This window comes from Sparus aurata, chromosome 16 (genome assembly GCF_900880675.1).
Source record: "Sparus aurata chromosome 16, fSpaAur1.1, whole genome shotgun sequence".
Lineage (NCBI taxonomy): Eukaryota > Metazoa > Chordata > Actinopteri > Spariformes > Sparidae > Sparus > Sparus aurata.
The window spans coordinates 7,659,707-7,668,642 of NC_044202.1; positions in this window are offsets into that span (position 1 = coordinate 7,659,707).

Genomic DNA, 8,936 nt, shown 5'->3' on the forward strand with positions numbered 1-8,936 from the left:
AAAAAATAATTTAGCATTTTCACGAAAGACACTAAATTTGTTCCCCCTCTCCTCGTTGTAACACTTATCAGGTAAATACAAGCTCCAGTTGGCCGTCCGCATTACAGAACATAAACACCCGACGACAGCTTCTCCGCAGATCGCTGCTGCAGTCAGGCTGATAAACAGGAGTGAAGATAAATCCCCTTTTTTGAATCTCTAAGGTTTAAAAAGTCATCTCAGTGATCAAATCTGACTGCAGGTGTTTCTTCCTACAGAAGGTCTGGCTCTGCACCGTGCTCCCTCCTCGTGGGCTGGCCATATTATGTGTTTACATCTGTGTTTCCACATCATTGAGGACCAGTCAGAATGTCCCTCAAACATTGTGTTTTTTGCTCCAATTTGTTTCCTCGCAAGACAGTCCAAACACACACACATATACACATACAGAAATGATATTGCACAATCAATGAGATACCCCCCGCGGACTCAACACACACACACACGCACACACACACAGCCAACAGAGACACACAGCACGCTACACAGGAAAATAAATGCAATCTTAAGGTACGTTGATGACTCATTTTAATCGATGGGAGACGGTCTAACCGCTCCAATCTCCGGGGAGGGCCGGCTCCCCCCAGCTCAGCGGGGGGGTCACTGGGAGGAGATCCACCAAATCGATAGATCACTTAAACTCGGAGTGGAAAGAGAGAAGCAAAACCAATCCATGAATCTGGTGAGTTATGTGTGTGTGTGTGAGAGAGAGAGAGAGAGAGAAAGAGAGAGAGAGGGGGGATTGTATGTAAAGTGTGTGGACGTGAAGAGAAGGGAATAGAAAAGATTTGTGGCACTAAAGCTCTTCTGGGTCCGTGAGACCCAATTCTCTTTAAAGAAACTTCATCATCCTCCCTCAGTGTCACTGTGTGTGTGTGTGTGCGTGCTTGTGTGTGTGTGTGTGTTCGGACGTGCACTCGTACAGTATGTGTGTGTGTGTGCTTTCGTGTGATAATTGGGCGTAAACAACAGTGAGACAGTAATTAGGGAATTGCCATTTTCGCTTCTCTCCTCAGCTGTATTGTCTTTAAAGGTGCCTGTGATTATGATTGATGCGCCTTTTATCCTGTGTGCGTGTGCATGTGTTTGTGTGTGTGCATGTGTGTGTGTGTGTGAGCATGCATGCGTGTGTGAGATTGTGATAAAGGGGTTATTGTGTTCGGACTCAAGCTGCGCTGCACTGAAAGGGGGCCGTACCCAGTCATTATGGTCACTAAGACATCCATTGATCAAACTGTCAAGTATCTATGTTTGTGTGTGTGTGTGTGTGTGTGTGTGTGTGTGCAGTTTTGAGTGTGTGTGCTCGAGCCTGATAAGCTAATTGCCCCTTGGCCAATGGAAATACACAGTCTAATGGCTCCGAGACATCAAGTCAATTAGCACATATAACAACGGGCAGCGATGCAGTCATTCACTTTACACGTTTTCCCCCTCATCAAACATTATCAGCCCGTTGTTGTTCATTGTTTCCTCTTCCTCGGCGCGCTGCTGGTATGTGCATACACACCTACATGCGATGCTAACATGCTTGCACACACCCACTTGTGGTGCGTTTCCCTCAGCGCGCATTGCAAAAAAAAAAAAAAAAAAAAAAAAAAACATCTGCGCGCGCCAGCTGAAAATGAGGCTATATGTGGAGAGAGCTGCGAGGTGGTTATACCTCGGGGAGCTGATTTACAGTGCAGGAGTGTGTTTTATGCAAACACACACACACACACACACATGTACAAGACACAGATACATAGAGACACAGATGCCTGCCAACACAATAATTTATTCAGTCTAAAAAAAGGAGGAAGCTGCTGAATCCCTCAATCGACACGGCGCCTTTCAAACCTGAACGCACACACGAACACACCCGAGCGGCTTTTAAAAAAAAACACACATGTACAAAAACACACATGTCTCCGAACGGGCGCACACCTATAGGCAGATCGCACACACACAGAGGTATCTGGAATAAAATGGGATTAACGGTTGCTGCAGCTTAATCCTGTTTGTTTGGTTGTCTTTTTTTTTTTTTTTTCAAAGCCAGATTCTGACTGCATCACATTCGCATCAAGCTCCTGAGTTTAAACCCAGATCTGTCAATTTTCTCGCCCACTTTTCCCCTGTTCCTCTCACGTGGACATGTTCGGAAAAGACTGCATTAAGTGCCTTTATCCCATCTCTGCATTCCTTCGGAAGCGAAACTGCGATTTGACGTCACTAAACCCATGAATGTTTCCACTGCTCCGATAGATTAAAAGGTAAAAGCTTGAGCCTGTGAAAAACTCTGGTTCAGCTCCGCAGGTCAGCTCATGGAAAGTGCGCTGTGGAAAAATGAATGAGAAAGGCAGTTAGCACTCACATGCTCCAGTGGAGCCGCTCAGCAGCCGACAGTAGCCGACAGGGGTTCTGCTCCAAGGTGTGAATGTTTGTAAAAGCTGCAATACACCAGAAACAAAATTGAACTTGTGCAAATCCAACCGCTGTCCATCACGCTGCTGTGAGCAGAACTCACTGCAACTTCGGATCTGCTCGTTTAGACTCTCCAGATGGGTGTGCTTGAAAATTGCAAGTTAAAGGGGTCACTTAACCAAAATCCCCTCGAACACATGCTCTCTCTCCGGGCCCCTAGTCGTGTCTAGTCATGCAGAGTGTTTGAGTTTTATGAGCAGAGGTTTTGGGGAAATCTGCTTCTGGAATCGGGGTGAATGTAAATGTTTTGTTTGTGCACAGTCAAGGCAATTAAATGACTATTTACTATGCAAATTGGTGCTAATTATTAGGAAAACAAAGACATCGTAGTTGAGTTTGTTGTATTTTGTTCGTAAGCAGTTGGTCATTAAAAGGGAAAAAAAAGACGTGCTTGATTTCAACAAACTCAGTAAATATTAATCATGAATGAGCCATTCGTGAGCCTGCAGGTAGACACGACTGACATTTTTCACTGTTCGGTTTGTTATTCTTCAGCAATCCTGAAATAAAGTTCTCAGACGAGCTCTGTTTTTCTACAGCGATCTGTCTGTTCCTTCCCTGGAAGCGACGTCAGAAAATGTCATACCCGCGTGAGTCGAACGCGCACAGATTACATGTTTACACGGTTGATATTTTTCTATTGAACGGATTATTAAAGGTTTACGCTCGGGGTCGACCAATATCGCTTTTTCAGGGCCGACGCCGATACAAATTACAGGAAATCAAGGAGACTGAAATCAGATATCTGTGATGAGCCGACGATTATCGGTCCGCTCATAGTTTACAACGCCCCTGTTTGCCTGATTGAAAACTCATTCGGATCCCTCCTGATTGCCGTTGAATGCGAATGAGGTGTTTTTTATTCAGATTGAGGTATTATTCTAATGATCAGTGGAATATCAGGGCCCATGTCAACGCAGCTGGTGAGATCTGCGGACATGATATCAGTCACATTGGTATTCTGTCCTCTCACAACCTAAAATCAGTTACTGACCTCATTAACCGTGCAAAACAGTCGGTGAATTCTGACTTTTTTGCCTCCGGTATTCTTTCTGTGTTGCAGGTATGCGGCGAAACATCGTGCATGTTCAGTGACAGCCACCCTGAACATGTAAATACGGGTTGAAGCGATTAATATGCGCCTCAAGGGTATGCGCCACTTCTCTCAGGAAAGACAGATCTTTCGGTCTGAATTGTAACTCCCCACAAATGCTTCCTGCGGCTTCTGTCCCCTGTTCTGTTTGACCTGATTTATCTGTCTAACTTCTGGCTGGCTAAGCCTTGCAGCTTTCTCTATGATCTTGTCTAAATTTACATCTCTCTACATGCCCCTCTAATCGTGGCTGAGGAGAAGTTCTCATCGCTGCTGATGAAAGAGTAAGAGGTCGATCAAATGCAAAGCGGGGCTCTCTAAAGCCTCCTTTTGCATCACACGCCGCTCTGTCTTTGTGGCATGCGGCTCGAAACGCCGCCAGGATGGTCCGCAGGCAGCACTCCCATGAAAATCGATGATGAGCCTTTGGTAAGCCTCCGTAAACAAAGTGTGAGAACATTTCTGACTCGAGAATGAGTGTTTGTGCTCGGCTGTAATAAAGACAGCGGGACAAATCTGCGTGTTTGCGGGTCTGATAGGAGGAGGATTCGCTGTGATGGTATCCGATGGAGTGGAATGACCAGATGTCCTTTCACGTCCCAGATACATTAAAGATGTGGTGCAAAAAATTTGGCTGTCAGCATAAATCAGTGTCAGCTTCAACATGCACCGCAATACAAAACAAACCACCGCATAACTCGAGGAGGAGATTACAGAGCGGCATGGTGTCCAACAGCACCGAGGGAGCAAACGTGTCACTGATTCTCTCTATTTTAAAGGTGGCCTGTGGAGTTTTTGACCAGCGGTGGCGCTATTGAGCAATGTTTTTGTTTTGCGTACCAAAACGCAGATGAGAATTAAACAAATATACGTGTTTGTAACTCACCCACAGAGGCAGTGAAGAAGAGAAACGCACGCTAGCAACCGCAAAGCATTTCAGAAACTGAGCGTAAATGCACAATCTGATAATGCCATGATTGTGTTGTTCCTGCAAAGTCACCGCAACTACCAGATCCATTTTTTGTGTCATCATAGCTTTTTGTGACGGAGAAGTCCGCCTTTCTAAAAGATCATCAACGTGAAAGAGTCGACCCACTCGCCAATATACATGTTGATAATGCACGCTCCTGCAAACAACAGATGTGGCAGACAACTGAAAATAAAGAAAACTCAAAATAATAAGTTAACTAGTCAACAATCTAACAATAAGCTGCACAGGCTGTTTCACTTCTTGTTCAGCTGCATCGACGGTCCTGGAGTAACATTATTTTATGATGTTGCAGGAGCAGCACCAACATCAACAACACCGCGGTAGCAGATCAACTAAACGCCGGAATAACTTCTGTTTGTTTACAAGAAAGCTCTACGGGGTACCTTCGATTTTTCCTGAGCAAAGATGGCTGGAGTAAAGACCCATCTGTTGCGACCCAGTCTGTCTGCCGAGAGCACGGCAGATACAACACAGCCAGATTGCCGGAGCTCCGTGCAGACACGCACCTTCCTACGTAAATGCGAAAATATGTTTCTAAAGCACATGTTGGGGTCGAGTCTGAATGAGCAAAAGTTTAAGTAATTTACACATAAAAGTCTCGACGCTGATCTCACCGGGTCAGATGTGATAAGCTCTCCGCAAATGGCTCAATTTATTTATTTGATGTATTTATTTGTAGTCTTGCTAAAACTGCACTTTTTTACACAGGAGCTTAAACTGATGAACCCACAGAGAATTAACACCTGACTCTACAGTTCCTCTCAGAGTTTAGTGTCTTTCAGCTCGTTCTTTTGGTTTTACAGCCCACTATTTTAGGGCACTTTACATGTTTTCTCCACTGGAAGAGCACCCTAAGGGTCACTTTGTCCCCTTTTTGCCACTGGAAGAGCACCTTAAAGATCACTTTATCACGTTTTCTCCACTAGGAGGGCACTTTATCCTGTTTTATCCACCATCCAAGAAAACCCCCGCGCCCCTGGTCCACCAGTGCCTCCATGGCTGCTTTCAATGCCTGGCTTCTTTTGTTGTTCAAGTAACTTTAGTGTTTGGTAATAAGTTTCAAACCCTGTCAACTACAAAATTATATACTGTTGTTTTAAATTATACAAAACTTTACAGCTCTTAAACCAACTAATTGTTCTATTTAGTAGGAAGAACTAAATAATACCAACTCGGTATGAATACAGTCTTTGTTGTGTTTGCAGCTGTTTTTATGAGGGCTCTCGAGTTCCTACTAACATCTTCTACCACCACCCTTCGCTTAATAAACTGTCCTCATGATATACCATCCCGGCCTCCAGGCGCAACAACGGAGCTGAGTACAGCGGAGGAGTGAGGCGGTGACGGCGATGATGAAGACGGCGGCGGGGTCATTGCGTCTCGGGCAGTACATTTTTAAGTGTGCCTACACAAAGTGCGTTTCCATCGCGTGGGAACATTTTTCCGGGTTGCCGAGCGGAGAGCAGGGTTTATTAAAACCATTACTTAACCTATAATATTCACCCAAGAACTATGACTTACTTAAGTGAGCGTCTAATGACTGTAATGGTTGGTTACTTAGTATGACATGCTGCTGGAGGGAGCTCTCGGATTGTTCTCGATTAATATATATATAGCTTCATTTGCGATGATGATCTGTTCGTGTAGCATTAATTAACTTAGTTATGGGTGAGCAGGAGACGGTAGCTTCGCCGCTCACAGCGGCAGTGAAGCTTCGTGTTTTTTTATGGCTTTTAGAGGAGAACGAGGGTGAGTTGTTTAACGTCCTCCGGAGAGAGCCGCTGGAAATACGATGGCATGATAAACTGCCTTAAGTGATGTCACCTGAGCCGTTTGGGGCTGCAGGTTAGAAGTTATAAGATGTAACTAGATGTTCACTAATTAAGTGGTTCATGAGCAACTGCCAGAATTTGCAAATTATAATGACGTCGCAGTGAAGTAGATCTTTGAACTCCTGGATATAAAATGTCAACACCGTCACACATTTTTTTCCTAGTAGACCGTTGCCAAAGGTCGCCGAATTTGAAGAAATTCCCTCAAGGTGTTTCTGAAGTATCTCATCCAGCCACAGATGAGGAGGAGGAGGAGGATCAACCACTAAGAAGAAAACAAATTCAAAAATAAACATGTGACAGGTGTGAGAAAAGTAGTAATCAAACATTTTAGTTAAGTAGAAGTAGCATATAAAAGTGTTGATTTTTAAGTCCGTGCAAGGAAATACTTTTTGCGATGTGAGTTTGTTCAGCACCATCTGTGTTCGGTGGGTAACTCCATCAATTTTACACATTAGAGTGTGCTAACAGGTCTTGAGGAGTACTATCATTTTTTCGTTTTCCAGCCAAAATGGAAGCCAAGAATGGCCTCGGTGACTTTCACAAAAATAACATGAGCTCATGTAAGCGCCCTGAGTAAGTCCAGTTTGTTTAGCGAGAACGAAACGCTCTTCATCGCTAAATATTAATAAAGAAGCGCGTGTTCCCTCGGAGGGGACGTGTGATAGCTGGATAAATCTGATCTTACCAGGGATATATTGTACAGCATGCACCTGTACCTGCTGTAATAAACTCCTTCAGTGCACCTGGGAAAACCTGCAAGGTAATATCATATGTAGATTCACGTTATTGCCATAAAGCACAGCGAGGACGAAGCAGAATGACAGCCGAGCAGAAGTTCATATTTTCACGGATCATTTCAGCTCATGAGTCATCCTGTGTGTGCAAAACCTTTGCTCTGCTGACAGCAGGTGGAGACATCGGTCAGCTGTGTTTATACAGGCCGGAGTGGCGCTTTGGTAATGTGATTCAGTTTGAATAGAGAGTGGAGACACTAATGAGACATCTGAGTGGCTTTAGTGTTCCTTAAAAAACCTTAATGCTCCTTTTCTGTAAGGTAAAATGTTGTTAAAACGATCCCAGAGTCCGACTAAAAGTAAAGTTATAGTGCTGGAATATTGCTTTCAGTCATTTGTTATTCTTTTTAAACAGCCCAACTCCACCTTCTGCCCCAATATGGCCGCTCCTGGCTCCAGATGGTCGACGGCCATGTTGCTAAACTGGCCTCAAACTGTGGTCCACAAACCAATGGTGATGTCCAAAGAGCCAGATTTCTCCCTTCAGGAGTCGGTGGAGGTCACAAACAGAGTTGAAACGATTGTGATTGTTGGTGGCCAAAGAAATGCTAATGTCACCCATACGTCTGCTCATTATGTAAGTAGGAAACTGTTTTTGCCTTATCAACTTTTTTTTAACCTGATAATATAACACTGCTGTGTTTACAGCCTGGCCCCCCCCAAAAAAAAAATATATATATCTGTTATTTTCAGGGTTTACAGTTCTGGCACAGGTAGATTTCTTTGCACACATTCCAAAACTGGCAAGGCCCTGTTTCTTGCACAGAGGGGCTCATTTTAAAGAACTATGTATTTCCCCAGTTAACATAAAAATTGGAAATAAAACCCCGGCGACCCACTTTCTAACAAAACCTAGAATGCCTTCTCTCTGTCTCAATTTCTAGTGCACAAGGAGTCCAGTGCCTCTCACACAGGACTGGGACACATTATTTACAAACTATTTCAATACAAGGCCGGCAGCAGGGGCTGGCTCCTCTTCATTACACTCTGAGAGCAGGGAATATAACAGGACTTGGTAAGGCGCACACTGTGCTGGGAGTCATTTGGCTTTTCTGTCTTCTGATAATAAAGAGAAACAATGTAAGGGTCTGCCTCTCAAATGTCCCGCACTGCTCCTTCTCTCCTCGCAGCTATTTCACAACACTGCTCCCTTTCTTCGCAGTTATTTCACCTGCAGGGGGGAAAAAAAAAAAAAAAAAAAAAAAAGCTCAGCTAAGGTCCTGATTTCACTCCAAAATTAAAACTGTGTACATAAAATCACTCAACAGCATTTTGGCTCTGGACGAAGACCAAAAAAAGTCCTGATTGGATCAAATCTAAGCGGCGCTTGAACGCAAATCTTGATTCGACTCCAACCCTGAAATCAACTCTCTCTCATTTACATATATGGGTCAGGCGCTTCCTCAGTTGGGAGCCTCTGTGGTCTCGGGGGGGCCTGGGCCTGGCTTTTGAAGATCTGCAGAGCGGGGCTGGTTTTGGTGGATGAGCGGGGGCCCCTGTGTGTCGATGCTATGTTGATTTGGGTTTTCCAAAAAGTGCTGAATCGTTTGGAAGCGAAATCCACCCCGCTCCTGAGATCTTCTTCTGCTCCTAACAGCGATTCTAGAGCTATAAATAAAGCCCCGAAACAGCCTGTTCATTCTTTGTTTGTAGCTCTTAATGCATATATATATATATATATATATATATATATATATATATATATATATATATATATATATAAT